At 43.2% G+C, this 16630-nt stretch overlaps 1 protein-coding gene across 1 annotated transcript in view; it reads left to right on the top strand.

Annotated features, from left to right (window-relative positions):
• The first annotated feature begins 2477 nt into the window (after window positions 1-2477).
• Window positions 2478-16630, top strand: part of LOC138515493 (uncharacterized protein C4orf17 homolog) — a 698631-nt gene continuing 684478 nt past the window's right edge. Inside the window, exon 1 of the mRNA XM_069630308.1 lies at window positions 2478-2750. The gene's annotated coding sequence lies outside the window, so the exon portion shown is untranslated. The remainder of the gene's footprint in view (window positions 2751-16630) is intronic.

The raw sequence follows: 16630 nt of genomic DNA, 5'->3' as shown, positions 1-16630 counted from the left end.
TGCAGGGGCGTGACCAATTTGTAGTACGTGCCACGACGTGAAAGCTAGTGCGTAGCATGGAGCTTGGTACGGCCATGTTGGGAGGAACAAGGAGTACAAGCCCTTCGTGACAATGACCATGAGGTCCAGAAGGGGCAATTTCGCCGGGTCATGACAAACTCATGGAAGATGGTATGATCACAAAAAAGTGTGTGTTGGGATCGCAAATGGAAGGATTGTGGATGGTGAGAGATGAATTGCATGTAACCGATGAATGTGTTATGGGAGGAGAAAGGCTAATGCCATCAACAGGTGTGAGGAAGAAGATTGTTGCAATCGTCAATGAGGGGCATCAAGGAATTACCAAAACTAAGCAAGCAGTTTGTGCAAAATATTGGTGCACAGGTTGCGATTTAGAAATTGAGCATGTTGTAAGAAATTGTGTATCATGTGTAATGAGTGAAAAGAGTTTGGTAGCAAGGGAAAGTCCAATTATATTGGTCACTGTTCCCCATATGCCATGGCAGAAAGTTGGTGCTGACATTATAGGACCAATATGGTGCAAAGGAATACATAAATATTGTATTGTCCTGATTGATGTATTGTCAAAGTGGGTAGAGGTGAAGATTACGATGAACATAACCATAGCATTCATGGAACAAATGTTTAAGAGGGAAGGATACCCATGTGTGGTGATTACTGACAATGGTGTCCAATTTAAATCTAAAGAGATGTGCCAGTACTTAGAAGAGAATGGAATCGGACACAAGGGCACGGCTATATATCATCCCCAAGTCAGTGGGGTGGCTGAAAGATTTAACAAGGTGATTAAAGACTGTATGAGATGGGTTTGGGCAAATGGAGAAGACTGGGAGGGTGTTGTAAGAAGTAGAATTGAGGCACATCAGTTTACTCCACATGCAGTGACAGGTGTGTCACCTTTTGAGTTGAGATGGGGTAGGAAAGCAAATTGCAAATTGTGTCCCCTATGGATGAAGAGAGCTAAATGGAATTGGGAGTGAATACAAAGAGCTAGATCATATGTCAGGAAAAGACTGCGAATTGCCAACAAAACAGTATATGACAGAAGGAAGGTGATTTCATTGTGAGATCTATGCACTCGTGGGTTTCAATCCCATTCTCGTCACCAGTGAATTAATGGGGTTCTTTCAGTGATATACCATGCCAGAGATCACAAGTAAAATGGTAAGTTTATTCCATCTATGTTGTATGCAATGGCACATCCAATCCAGCCAGTCTACAGTTACAACTGCCACACTTGGAACCCACACATGCAGTCACACACCAACACTCCAATAGGACATCACTACATTCTGCTCACCTTCCTATCCATGGCATAATGCACCCATTACCCAAGCTACAGCACCATGTATAGGGGGGTCATGTTCCCTAAAGCTGAAATTGCAAGAAGGGGCTGGCCTATTTTGCATTACTGGGCAAAAAGTTCCTCTCTGTGCAATTTTAATCCTTTCTACGAATGCTGCAAAAGTAAAGATTAAAACAGTAAAAATCACCATTACTCTTAACCTTACCGCTACACTATTGAAAAATTGTAAATGCCTCCCACAATTTATGCTTGCAGGAGGCATTTACAATGGATTCTTGTGGAATGTGCCTGCATTTACCAGGTGTAAAAGTCTGCTGGATTGTATAGGAGTCCATAAGCTTAACACATGAAAGTCCATTGCGATAGAAAACATGGCAGATTTGGCAGGAGGAGTGGAAGAAGCAGTTAAGTCCACCTACCAAATCTGCCATGTTTTCCATTAGGTGGGGTTAACCAAGGAGTACCGCTTTTGCCACCACACTTCTATGCTCCGCAGGACTTGAAAAATGACCCTCAAATTCTTTTCTATGATCACTTGTAAAAGAGGGTCAGTGAACTCAAAAGCTGGTCAGCTACTACAATTAAAAAGTAGCATGCAGTCTCTGGCAGTGGGCACCATTTGTTGTAGACATGTAAAGCTTGATGTAAATATTTGACAACACTTGTAAATCTTGTAAATGTGATAGTACTGCCAGCAAGTATGTCTACGTACCCTTGGAGGTTGCTTTGTGTGTCAGGGTTAGACATTCTTCCAGAGACAGCAAAAATGTATTGAATGTGTTGATAAGTTAGTGAGTGCTTGGCGGCAAGCACATATAGGAATATATAATATGTGTTTTAACAAACGACATGTTATGAGCTTGTTGCTATTATTTGGGGGAGGGTAGCTGGGGGGAGGGTGTGTGTAGCTACTTAATCAGTCCAATCATCGCCCATCACTTTCTGAAGTTTAAAACTAATGGTGAGCTACAAACTACAGGCAAACCATTACGGAAATTAATGATATTCCGTCCTCCCTCCATGGGTGTCCTCCTGGGTAGACTCGGAGCAGAACGCAAGTGGCTCTGTCCTAAGACTCATGCTTGTGATGTAATACACAGGAGAACTACGTGCCTCAGAGACGTGAGAATCTAGAACTAGACGCCAAGGCACTGAGTTCGCTACTCCGAGGGCCTAAATGCCGGAGGGACCCGTGGGGCCGGTGAGGTGAGAGCAGTCAGCGGGCATTGGTGCGTGAACGCGGAGGCGGGAGGGAGGGAGGGAGGGCAGGCAGTCAGTCATGCAGCGTGTCAGCCATAAAAGGACAGCTGGAATTCAGTAATTATCAGGAGACTGTCCGCTCGGAGGGAGTTTCACATTAGTGCCGAGAACCGCGCTGAAACGTTGCAACAGAAAGGATCTTCATCTTCAAGACCTATTTGAGGTAATTCAAGCTTCCGTTGGGTTTCATTACTATTTTATCGAGTTTTTACCACAACAGGAGCGTAGCAACCTAAAATAGCAAGATTGCACGCACCGAAACACGGAAAGTCATTAGAAATTACAGACTAAGTCATCACTTGGAATTAATTAATTATTTATTGTAACGCTTCAAGCGACAGTGTACAGTAAAATAGTTCAATAAAACTACAAACAGATAACACATTAAAAAACAATTCTTGTAAACGACATACATATGTTAGATTGTCCGTTTGGTTTGGCTGCTCACTGGTAGAGTTTATCTTTTCTCTAACTGCCTAGAAGATGCCACGCCTGACACCTACCCACCCGTTTTTATATTTTCATTTTTCTTTCAAGGTTGTAGTTTTACTTGTGCCCTACCTGAGTTGACGAAGGACGCCTGCTAATGTGAGATGTTATGTAATGTGCAATGTTTGGAGTGAAGCCAGGTTGAGTTTTAAATGTATGCCTTTTAGTACCACCAGGTAATCGAACCGGGTGGGGTGGGGTATTGGTATTCCCTTGTGCATCCTCTCCTGTGTAAACATCAGTTTGAAGAGAATCAGTATGCGACCTTGCGCACGAGACCCCAATGTGCCTAAGACAACGTTCTGCAAAACCGTAATACTCAAAATTGAGGATGAGGAGTACAAGAGGAACCCAAAGACGAAGAGGTGCTGAGGGAGAGTCTAGGGTCCTTCCCGACCCTTCTAAGAGAGTGCCACCCTCTAAGAGAGTTCCACCGTCTCCATAGCAAACGAGAAGCAGTCAACTAGTGATCTGCCGACTCAGAACATCAATACCACAAGGCACATTAAAGGACTGTGCTGGAAGTATATCACAACTAGAGAGAGACATAAGAAGAGAGCGAGAGAGAAAAAGGGAGAGAAGCATGAGTTGCAAAACATTTCTGAACTCGAAACTGCTGAAAAGGAACTGCAGATGCTAAGTCCCCCACTCAGGTCTCGGGGAGTCCATCTCGTAGTGTGGATGCTTGGGGCTCTGGAAGCGGGGCCACATCTTACAGGCTGCTGTCAGTAGTCTGGGAGTGAGTCAAAGTAGCACTCGGTTCAGTGGTACTTCCGGGCGGAAGCAAAATGCCTGGAGAGAAAGAGCTGCAGATGCCTACTGAGGACCAACTTTTGGGTCCCAGCCTAGTCGGTGCCCCACGCGGGAGCCCTAAACCCTCCCACTCCCTCCAGGACTTGCAATTGAGTTGGGATTTATAAATTCAAATGCGATAGGAGAGGTCATAGCGGTACAACAAAATTGTACGCACCCTAAATAAAACTTCCCCAATTGCTAGAGTCCAAGAACATTAAATCAAGATATTGTTATATCAGTTATTGGGGGAATATCGTACCATTTCACACACCTCTGGAGGGGTATCTTAAACCTTAATGTTAATGGGTGCTGCCTAAGGGCAAACTGCCAAATCACCCGCTGCAAAAAGGACCCCAGATTGAAAATAAAGTGGTATGAGAGAAACGAGTGACGATGAAACCCTTAGAAAGCGGCAGAGATCGCACAGCATTGTCTAAACTCCAGAAAGGAAGCCCTGCATTGATTAAAAACAGACAGCCCTTTAACAAGATGAGTCTCCCATTTGAGCTCCAACCATGGACAGTAGCAGATTAACAAGGATCCATGATTACGGCGCAGAGGGACTTGCAGGTGGTCATAAGAAACTGCAGGGTCATCAGAAGTTTGAAGGACATTCCCTCACCCTGCCAGCGATACTGAGCATGAAGAGTCATGACCAGTGACGAGGAAGTGACGACAACAGAGAATTTCCCAGCACTGATGATGAAAACAACTGAGAGACGCAGAAGGGCATATTGAAGTGTAGTCTGCTGCAAAACTTTGCTGCGTCAGGGTGTGGAACCTGTACTCAGGCGATGTGTTGGAAGCACCCGCTACTGAGCATGCAGGAGACTTGAGCCTTAAAACCCCCCACTACCGCATGGAGCACAGCGCGGAGGTGCAGAATGAAGTGCAGTCTGCTGCAGACCTTTGGAGCATCTGGGCGTGGAGCCTGTGCTCAGGCGATTTGTCGGAGCAGGCCCCACTACTGAGCGTCCAGGAGGGTGAAGCCTTAAAAACTGCTTTAACGCACGGCGCAGTGCTGTCTACTGCAGTTGACTGAACGCTGCGAAAGCCAGCGGCCCCATCGGGAAAGGCCACTTATCACTCCCCCAGTCTAAACCATTGATGGAAGAATACCAGTAACGACCCAGTGATCGTGATAGTTTTAGTCCCTCTTCTTTCACCAAAGAGTTTAGAGTGAGCGACTCCTCTTTGTGCATATAATGACCACTCAGAAAACAAATTATAATCCAAGACGCAAAAGAGATGCCCCAAATCTCCAACCCTGATGCTCAGGATGAACAGCAAGGGAAAGATTACTAAATAACACAACACAGAATGGACGAACAGGGCATTTTATCGAGGGGGTTGTGGGGATGGGAGGCCCCCTTGAGAGACCTGAAATTATAGAGGATGATAGGATGAGTTTATTGAAAACAACCTCCCTGGATGCCTCGTTTTTAAGATAATGTATGGATCTTGTGGATATGTCGGGTGGTCATTTGGAGGGTCACGAGCAGCAACAAGAGACACCATTTGAAGAGGTGAATCTGCCTTCAGGGGGATGATCATGGGCCCTCACCTTGCTAATTAACTAGCAAAGTCTGCTTTGTTTTATCAGTTGTTTGGGACCAACCGCCACTTAGCCTACAAAACGAGACTCTTGGTCCAATGTCCTTTTCAACATTACTCTTGGTTCTGCCATCAGTTGTGCGATAATATGATAACATATGTGTTGAGGTCCAGGTTAACATGAAACCTCTAACAATCACTGAGGACAAAATCGATACCATCCAAAGAGCATATGGAGTGGAGGGGAAGGCGCTACATCTCCTCAAGTGGTAGTTACTCCTGCCAAAAGATTAGTTCAGACAATAAATGTATTGGTTCTGCAGAGGTGGAACCAAATATTTTTGTATTTGTATTTGGTTTATTTGTATAGCGCTCCTAGCCCAGGGCATCTGGGTGCATTTCTTACATAGCAAAATTACAGACTGTACAATAACACAAATATCGTTTACAGAATTAAAATAGCAAGGTTGCGTATTTACAAGCATACATTTCTTACATAAGCTGATAATGCAATGTTACGCCGATATATACATTCAGTGATCTGCCGAAGGTTTAGCTATGGAGCAGACATAAGGCAAAGGGGTATCTAGGCCTCTTGGTCGAGGAGCCACGTTTTTGCATTTCTCCTGAATGGATGCTAGGCAGGTTCAGTTCTTAATGGTAAATGTAAGGTGTTCCACAATTTAGCTACTGCCTACTGCCTTCTATAACTTGAAGCTGGGGATTTTGGGACAGTGTGCTTGAGCAGATCTGGTCGGATGATCTGAGGTATTGTGTGAGAAGTTGTTGGTTAGGTATCTCAGTTTTAGGTTTGCAAGACACTTATGAGTAAGTGACAATCCTTTGCTTGACCGACTGCCAATTCAGGTTGCGTCTTGAATTGGAAATATGTTGGGATCTAGGCATATTCAATGCTGACCTGATGGCATTGTTTTTTATAACTTGCATCTTTTTCAGGTTCTGTTGACTGGTTCCAAGGTAGAGTGTGTTGCGGTAGTCTAGTTATGACAGTAGTAGAGCTACGGCTATGGAAATGTAGTTAGGTGTGGTAAGGAACAGTCAGCAGGCCGTAGTTAGCTTGCAGGTGTATGCTGTTGAGGAGGCCGTCGCATTGACTTGCCTAGATAGAGATAGAGATGAGTTGATGTATATGTCAAGTGTTTTCACATCCTTGGAGAACCTGATAGAGTTACCGTATATATTGAAAGAGTCAAATTGTTTGTCTAGTCTGTTAAGTTTTAGTATGGAGCCTAAGAGGAGTAACTCAGTCTTCTCGTCATTGAGGCAGAGTCTGTGCTCAGCCAAACAGGCCTGTATGATGCTGTATATGTAGATATGTAAATATGGAGGATGCAATGGAGAGGTTGAGTTTAACCCCAGACAAAAAACAAACAGACATGTTTGCCATTTTGGTAAATAGCTGGCCCCGAAAGCGATTTTTGTAGGTAATAGTGAGTGGGATTGTAGAAGGTTTGACGGCTGAGCCGCTGAAGAAACAAGTGAAAAAATTAGGCTAATTTGAACAGAAAGCAAGCAACAAGGAGATTCTTAAAAGAAAGACAAAGACCAGGCTGTGGTCAAAATGCCTTATCAAGACTCCAATCAGACTCTAAGGGCAGTGTGTATTAAACTGATCAAATGCATTTTAGATAAGAAACATGGCTTTAAATTAATTTGGGAGGATCTTAAAGGACAGCTATTGAACAGATCTAAAATCTTAAATAATCAGAGTCACATCCTAGTATTTAGACATTTCGCTTCTAAGGGCATGGACTTTGCTGAGTTGAACAAATAAGTGTAGATATTGTCATATCACAAGCACTTACATGCAAAACACCAAGGACCCTATCAGAAATTAGAAAAAAATATCAAATTAGGAGAACTTGATTCCTGTTATGACAAATTGTATGGCTGACTGTAAGGGTGGAAGAAAAGTCACTTGCTCTACGGGAAATATTAATTACATTTCTCACATGGAACTGTAGGGGCTTCAAACATGAATGTACAAACGATGGTTCTTTTCCTGGCTTATGTTTATTTGGGATTTATTTTTTACAGGAAACTTGGTTAAGTAAGCCCCTACTGTTTGAGGGTGTTAACATGTTCTCTGTACCAGCAAGGTGTGGTTTCAAGGGGCATCCCAGTGGTCGTTTAGTGGTGGCAGTAGATTTGAACTGGGGCATGCTAAGTGACAAAATGATCTCCCCTGGATGCAAATTGAGGTCCAAACATGGTATGAACAAAAGGAAATGGGAGTGTATATTCATATACATTTATTGGAATCCCAAGACTGTTTTATTTACAGTTCTAGCTGAGGAGTTAGGCAAGATCGTTGCCAATTGGTTGTTAGGGGGTATTAACTTGAGTATCCTAATTGCAGGTCACTTGAACGGTATTTGTGATGAAGTTGTTGTACAACATACAGATTTAAGCAATTCAGTGGGGAATGTCGAAAGAGATCCTAGGAGAAAGGGAGGGAGGGAATGGAACATATTAATATCCTAATGGGGGTTGGAAATATTTAAATCAGAATATGCTTTAGAGAATTATAAAAGGGCTGCATAGCATATGGGGAACATAGTATCTCAAACACATTATATATTTGTCTTTATATCACTCATGAAATTATGTTCCTCCTGTTCCTCGACATTCATGAATTTGAGTGACCAGGCATTTCTCACCTGTAACATAAATGTGTGTGGCCATGATAGACCTCAAAATAGATACTTGGCTCTGCTAACAATTCTAAACAATGGTATGGAGTGAAATGGAGAAGAAGTGCAATACATAAATAGACACCTTAAACTCTCTATAGCATGAACAAGGGCCAAAACACAAAGAACCTGCTTATGCCTAGAATTGTGGACAGGATATTAGAAAGTTAATTACTATAAGTTCTAAGAAAGGAGTTTTTATTGAAGAAGAATGAATAATCATGCTTTCGATAGACTGGTGTTGGAAAAACAGAGCAAAAATACAATAACTGAATTAAGTCTTATCAAGTATATTTACACGTGAGGGACAATGAAATGGTATTAAAACAGATGGCAGATAAAGATTCCTCATGAATTTGGGAGATCCTTAATCAGTCCCCTAAGGGTAAGAGAGGTGCAGATCTAACTAAGTCAACTGGTGTGCTTTAATTGCTTGGCAAGGGCATATGACAGCAGAAGAAATTTCACATGAAATTAAGCAAATGAAAAACTCTAGGGCAGTTGGCCCAGATACAATCCTGACAATGGTTCTAAAATGTAACTCTGGATTGCAGTTGCTTTTGCTAGAGACGCTATTTCAGTGTATTGTGGAGTCTATGGAACTCCCCTTATCATGGCATTCAGCCATTGTGGCTCCCATATAGTACTGACACTGTTAGTTATAAACAATTTTCACTGCTGATACCACAAGCAACTTTTTCTAGCTTCTCTACTTCTTAAAGATATTGAAGACTGGGAAATGAATAATTCTATTATTTCAAAATTTGAATTGGGTTTTAGAAGAACATTGGGTACAATTTTAAATAGAATGATCCTAAAATGAGTGACATTTCGGATTTCTGTCAGTAAGGCCAGGGCAATATGCATAGTGAGTATAGATCTATCAAATGTTTTGGGTAAAGTCCATATAGAACTTCGCTGGTATAAATTAAAGAACTGGCACATCCATGATGGACTGTTAAAAGCAATTATGCTCTTACATTCTGACACCGACATCCCGATTAGGCTAACATCAAACGGTGAGCTGACTAAACCAATCATAAAAAGAGAGGGGTCTCGATCAGGGCTGCATACTCGCTCCAGTTCTCGTATATAGTAGATGTTATGAATTCGTGAGATAAGGTCAATTCCTTTTTGATAGCACTCGCACATCTGCTGCTGAATTGGTTAGCCAACTCAGATGATTTGCTTTTTTTTATCAGTGTCCCATTGAGCTACATAGGAAATTAGATGTATTTGAGGAATGCATTAAACTTAATAGCCTGACTTTGAACACCAAAAAAAAAACAATATTGTAATATTCATCAAGTAAATGAAGCCAAAATAATCAGGTGATGTCTGGGAAAGTATAGAATTGAAGTAGACAAGGAATTCACGTATTTGGAACTCTCAATCTAAAATAATCGGTCTAACAAAACATTTGAAGATCATTTAAAAAATAGATAAGGCCACTTGTTGCCCAACTTAAACAAATATACATGAAATTCTCAAAATGTTCTCTTATTCCTTTGATTAATTATTATTGTGTGAACATAGTCCTGATATTGTTATATGGCTTGGAACTGAGTAACAAGAATATTAAAAGTATCCTCATTCGGGGTGAAGGGATGATCAAAAAAAGTTGTTCGCCTTTCAATCTATATCCCGCATAGTGTGACAAGATTGGAAATGGGGCTTGTATCTATGGAAGCCATTTGCCTCTGGAAGACATTATCACTTCATGCAAAAAGTTCCCTTTTTGAGGATTTAAAAGTTATGCTTGAGTCTAAATTAAATGGGGATATTAATAAATTTGCTGATTTTAATAATGACATGTTTGGTTCAGACTAGAATACTGCAATATTAGTACCCAATCTATGACAGTAAAAAAAGAGTATGAGAGAGATTAGTCCAAAATGTTTGAAATAGTGCCTAAATATCAATTGTATCAAGAACTGGCAGAAATTCCACATAAGAGGAATTCTTTGCTGAAACATTTGATCATGGTCCCTACATACATGTGGTATCTCAGGTTTAAGCTAAACTTGGTGCCTACTCTGGAAGTAGTAGGACCACATGTACTGTTACTGCACATTTTATAAAACTGCAAAGTGCTATGAAACTGTAGTCAGGGGTCAACTAATTTGTGCATAATAAAAACCACATACTCAAAAAATGGAGCACAAACTGGGCAAGATGCAACACTCTTTATTACAGCTGGGTGACCACAAATCAAACAGAACAGTGGATTAGCTCTGATTGAGAGGCTGTCTTCTGAATTGACTATGAACAGCAATTTTATAACAAGAAATGCAATAGTCGGAAGTTAGGAGAAACAATTGCAAGTTGGAGGATTTGTTTTTTCTGTGCTTCCCAGGGATTTCATTGGTTTTTAATCTCCTCCTCCTCCTCGATAGTTACATTCATTTGTGAAAGCATCATTAGAGAAAACAGTTGAATAGTTTCCCATCACCTCACCTCACCTCCCCACGTGGTACCACATTTTATTCACAACTCACCCCGGAACATCCTTTTATTAATGAAGCAAAATTTGTGCAAAATTTGTGCTGACCGCTGTAAATTTAATACACTGCCATTGTTCAGCACCATTGAGAACGGGACACAAGACACCCTGCAGCTGGTAGGAAAGGGAACATTCACACAATACCTGTTAGATAATTACCTTCGCTACTCAGTGGTAGACACTTTGAGGGCTGGCCCCCTCCTCAGAGCTTAGGAACTTAGTGTCTGATTGGTCCTCCCAGGAATTACACTCCATCCACTGTTCTTTTCCCACTGCCGATTGCTGCTGGACATCGATAGGCATCGATGGTCATCTGACCGGCACACTGGTACAGAGCCACACTCCCTGCTACCGTGCAAGGTGGCTTGATTTGCCGACCACCCTGCAGTTACCTCACCCAGTTCTGGTTGTCTTAATTCCCATACAATGAGTACATTGACCCACCTCCCCCCGTTGCACATCCCTATCATTGTGGTCATATGTTTTAGATTTAAAAGTTTGCAGATCCTGCCCGCCCCAAGGGATTTCCCACTACCGTATTTCTGATTGTGCTATTTGTGTCCCTCCCCTCCTTTAACTAATCTTAGAGCAATGTGTTGGACCAGGTTTACATCCAATGTATCGTTACCCCCTAACGATTCCCTGTAAAGTCCTTTATATAGTGTGCCTGTGACTCACAGTATCTGTATCATTCCCCATGTAGCCACCCCCACTGTGCATCTTCTTTACTCCTGCAGTTGGTAGGTGCGTCTCCCTATCTGGCGATAAATTAGCCCTGCTAACACATTCCCCCCTTCGACTGATCTTTTAATCAATACTTCTTCCCCCTTTATCTCCTTTTCCTTTTCTTTACCCACCCACATCCTGGACATGTCACCCCCTTCCTTGTACCCATCCAGGTATTCCCCAAAAATCTATATTGTTTTCCCTTCAGGCGAACACTCCCCCCATAATGCATGGCAAGTCTGGTGGTGGTGCTGAAAATATTTATATTTCTTTTTCACATTGTGGTATTCCACACGTAATACCTCCCTGACCTGTATTTTTGGCATTGCCATTGCATACCCTTTCTTGTGCTGGTGGCATTTACACCACTGGATATTCAGACGACCGATGGAGGTGATGATGATGACACTGCACTGTGCCATCCCTCTTTCCCATTTCCCATTGTGTAACACCAAACCCTGGATTTACATCAAGAGCCTGTTGTGGCACCATGGCACATCGTTCCCCGGGGAGGTTTTACAATATATTCTTTTATGGACAGTGTCCACCTGTTTTCCCTTTTGGGCCCCCTCTGTAACATGTTCCAGAACCATGTGCTTATGTTTATATCCTCCTGGGCCATGCTTTCCACTTGTATAAAGTTGTTCTTGAGCACCTCTTCCCGCTCATCAATCCATTTGACTTCTACCGTAGGTCCCTGGCACACACCCCTGGTTCTGCACAAGGCAAGATGTGGCAGGCACCTTCCCTCTTTTGCTGTCCCCTCTTGTGGCAAGAATTGCTTTGGCGTTTCTGTGAAGTGTGGAATCAGTGAGCACACGTAGCAGGTATCATTGGTGCTCCCCTGTCCCAGTTTCTTCATTTCCCCATACCATATATTTTCTGAGGCCAGATCTACTCCTTCCCTGACAATGTTTAATAATTCCAGTGTGCTAGCCACACTTCTCTTAGTGTGTGTTTCCCTCTGACTACCAGCTAATGGGCTCAATTTATCCTTCTGTGCTTTATATCAGAAGAGAAGAAAAAGACAGAAAACAAAAATGCAGAACAATACAATACTTTTTTAATTTTGACCCACTCTTCTCATCAATCCCAGCCCTTCTTCCTTTTCCTTGTCTATTGTCTATCCTCACTGTGGGTTTCCTGTAACACCTTATTATAGTACAAAATGTAAATGTAACTTGGGCTATACTTCCCGTCAAGTCACTCCTCCTCTTTCCAACATGCATGCTGCTGGTATCTCACTGAACATCAGTGTGATGATTCCATACACATTCTTTTATCTTCACTGCTGTCTATTTTGAAAGGATTACTTCAAAAGGACCACAAAACCAAGGCTCTTTCCACTTTCTTACTGTGTTTTCAATGAGGATCTTATCCACCGAATATAGTTGCTGTGTTTGTGGAAATGCTTGTGCACTCTCTTCAATGTTGGTTGGCACGCTTGTAGATTGCTGGTCCTGATAGGGAATGTAGCGAAGCACATTTGTCATCTCAGTCAGATAGTTTTTTATTCCCTTTCAAGGATTTCTGAGCTAGGGTTAGCATCTGAAATTGGATGTTAAGGAGGGACAGGAGCATGCATACTCCTTCCTGTTACAATTTCATGCTGAGTTAGTTGGTGATCTACAGAAGGTGTTTTATGGAGGGCAAAGAGTGCAAGAGGAAGGCAAAAAAGCCAATTTTGACACGTAGTATTTGTCAGTTTAGCCAAGCACTCTTTTAGTAAGCCATTTATCATTCCCACAATCCCGTTCGCCTGCGGCCGGGAAATTGTGCAAAGTTTGTTTGTAATTCCGAGGAGACATGTTATCTCCTCAAAGATATCATTGGCGAAAGGCTGACCATTATCTCCCCACTTACGCCCCATGTTGGGAATACTTCCCTAACTAGAAACTTTTCAGCAGATTTGGCATCGTTCTTTGCACAGGCTGCCACTTAAAGCTAACGTGAAAATGGACAGACTACTACTATTACTTTACTACGAGAATGATACAATCACACTGCGCATGTTCACCACAAGTTTTTATGTAGTTTTAATCAATGATTTAGATACAGCCAACACATTTTTCAAGCACAGCTCTTCTTCCAAGACTGACCTTAAGCATGGGCCTCTTGTAGAAATGGACCAATGTGTGCTACATGTCCTATGTTCTGACATATGTAGCATGGTCCGAAGACCCTGTACCCTGTTCCTCGATATCCCACTCTTCCTCACTGTGAAAACTCTCTTCCTAAAGGCAAGTATCCCCATCCATGTAGTTCCCCTGTGGTAGCATTACCCATTGCGGCCCATATTGTGGCTGCATGTACCCTCCTTGTTGTGGTGCTTGTCCTATGAGAAATCCTCCCTGCGGTGCTGGTGCCAAGGCAGAAGCATCTGGCACTAACAGTGCTCCTTTCATAGTGTATTTAGCCAGCATCTTTGTACTCATTTGTTTTCTGCCTTTATGGCATTCTCCGCTGCCTGCCTCTCGCTTTCCTGCTTTCTTTTACAATATTGTATTATTGTGGTTTGGATTTCAGGCCAGCCATTAGCTTCTATGCCCACTATCTTGTCTAAGGAAGCTTGTACTTCTGTTGGGAATCCTTTCACTAGTATGTGATAGAACAATGGTATATATTCATCCCAGGACATTCATGTCTCTTGGGTACATAAATCCTAAACGCTCTTTATATATTATGCCGAGTCGTCTTCTCCTTCCATTTTATGAGTCATCACTGTCCCCATGTCATGGCTGTCTGGATACATGCTTCTTACAACTTCACAGGCATGTGCTCAACAATTATTAAATGGAGCTCTGTCATGAGCATTGGTGCTAAATTTCACTCCTTTGTAGACTGCCTGATTCTAAATGTTGTCTGCCTGTTCTCCTTTCGATTGCAGTGAACAAACTTTTCATATCCCCTATGATCAGCGTCACCCTTGCTGTTTTTTTCTCTAGTGCCTGTATCCACTTACTAGTCCCGGCCACGAGAGAAGGTAAACTACATATTAGGTTATCCCGCCCCATTATTTTCCTGTGCACATGTAGGGCTCCCCCTTGTCCCTTCTGTAATAATGACATTACCCCCATTTGTGGTCTTGCCCTTTATCCCCTGACAACTTGTGTTAACCCCATTTTTACCTCCCCCACCCTACTGCATAAGGAGGTGGACCAATCCCTACCACAACTGTCTCTGTCCTGCTGTCGTCCCCGCTCTTTTCTTCCCCTTCTCCTTAGTTTGTCGGGTGTCCATTCGTCACTGTCCCATCACTCCATTTGTCTGCCATTGACCCTTCATCTGACACTATGGCTTCCTCGTCCCCCTTATCAGTGTTTTTCATTTCCTCTTCTCTGTCCTCCCCATTTAATTTGAATTTTATTTTTCCTGATACCCATTCCATCTAGCCCCCCTTGTTTTTCCACCTCCCATCCTCTTTGATTACCTGTTCTGCTTCACTGAACAACGCATCCACTTGCTAGCGCATGTCCTTTTCGATGTCGCTAGATATTTACTTTCGCCCTGTATGCATCTCCTCCTGTTTTCCCCCTGTGCTTTTACCCTTATCTCCCTTAGAAGTTTTCCCGCTACGGGTTAGTGTACCCTGTGGCTGGTCGTAAAGTGGAATATAACCCGTATGGTGTGGGCAGTGAGCTTGGTCCGTCCCCTCCCACTAACACTTCTTCTTTCTTTCATTTGTCCTCTTTAGTCTCCTCATATAGTTTAAAGAGACCCAATATATTCTGCCTGCTCTTTAGATTAGAGCCTTTATATTTTGCTAACAGGTATGAGAATATATTCTCTATTGATTTATTGTCAAACATCCATTCTCCTGGCCAGGCATGGGAACACTGTCCTGCAGTCTCCTCTGCTCACTGGAAGTTGTATTTGAATATTGTATCATGATACTGGGGCAATTTACAGCAAATATGGCCTAAGGGGCTGTCCATATATGCCATTATTTCTTTTTCTTTTTTATTTTATTCCACTACCCTGTTCTTCCCCTTTTTCTGTTCCCCCAAATCTTGCCCCATCCTTTATTCCCAAGCACACCCTTCAATGTTCACTCTGGCCTTCTCCACAGGCCCAACCAGCCACTCCACTCGTTCGCACTGGTCCTCTCCAGAGGCCCGACCACACACTCGATGTTAGTATTTGACAGCCCTCTCCACAGGCTCACCATTCCCTATCTTAGTGCCCAGTGTCTACCCATGACCCACCGGCACACTCCTACTGTTAATAATGTGAAAAGCCTGCTATTCTACACGAGACACCTCTGGGTGCTGATCCATCCACCACAAACCCTCACCATTCAGTGACGCTAACTACCACATGCATGTCCCTCTCTACAAAAAAAAACCAACACAACTCATACCCCAATGATGCAACTATACAATCACCTGTACTATGTGCCACTCTTGTCTAATGGAGTTTGCCACACAACCATCCAGCTCTACCACATGCGTGCCCACAACAGCGCCCACGCCCTATTGGGTAGCATGCTCTAATATTGACACTACTACGGCCAATCATCCTCCCTTCTCTCGAGGATGCGTCCTATACACCATAAAAACAATATATCCCTCCCCCGCCTGCTAGCATACACTTATTGTGCGGTATCTTCTTGTAAGGTTATACTCACATCCTGGATACTCTTGAGTCCCTTCGGCACTGAGCCGCCACCAAGGGCTCGCTCTTCCACTGAAACGCGGGACGGCTCTCTGGACCTGCCACACCTTAGCGAACGCAGTGTCTGCAGGGCCTCCTCAGTGATGAGCTGTGAACAGGTCTGCGGTTGCCAGACCTGCGACCCCAGGGATGGGGGCCTGGATACCCTCAGTAGTTTGAGGAGGACTGAGACATCTCGCTGGGCCTCCAAAATTTAGCCATGGGTCTGCTAATTAGTGCATAATAAAAACCACATACTCCAAAAATGGAGCACAAACCGGGCAAGAAGCAATGCTGTTTATTACAGCTGAGTGACCACAAATCAAACAGAACAGTGGGCCTCATTACGACCCAGGCGGACTTCGCGGTGCTAAATGCACCGCGAAGCATGGCGGAAAGCCGCCGATAGCGCCATGGGGGTTGGCGGATTTACCGCCCCATTCCGACCTCGGCGGAGCGGTAAATCCCCAATCCCCATTCTGCCCTTCCCCATTCCCATTTTTGCCCCATAGGGTATAATGGGAGTGGGGAAGGAGTTAATTACGCCACCGTAAAATACGGTGGCGTAATTAACAACGAGGTCCCGTAGCGCCATGGTTTTCTCCGGCT

The sequence above is a fragment of the Ambystoma mexicanum genome, chromosome 6q (genome assembly GCF_040938575.1).
Source record: "Ambystoma mexicanum isolate Mex_15411 chromosome 6q, UKY_AmexF1_1, whole genome shotgun sequence".
Taxonomy (NCBI): Eukaryota; Metazoa; Chordata; class Amphibia; order Caudata; family Ambystomatidae; genus Ambystoma; species Ambystoma mexicanum.
This window is presented reverse-complemented; position numbering and strand designations above follow the sequence as displayed.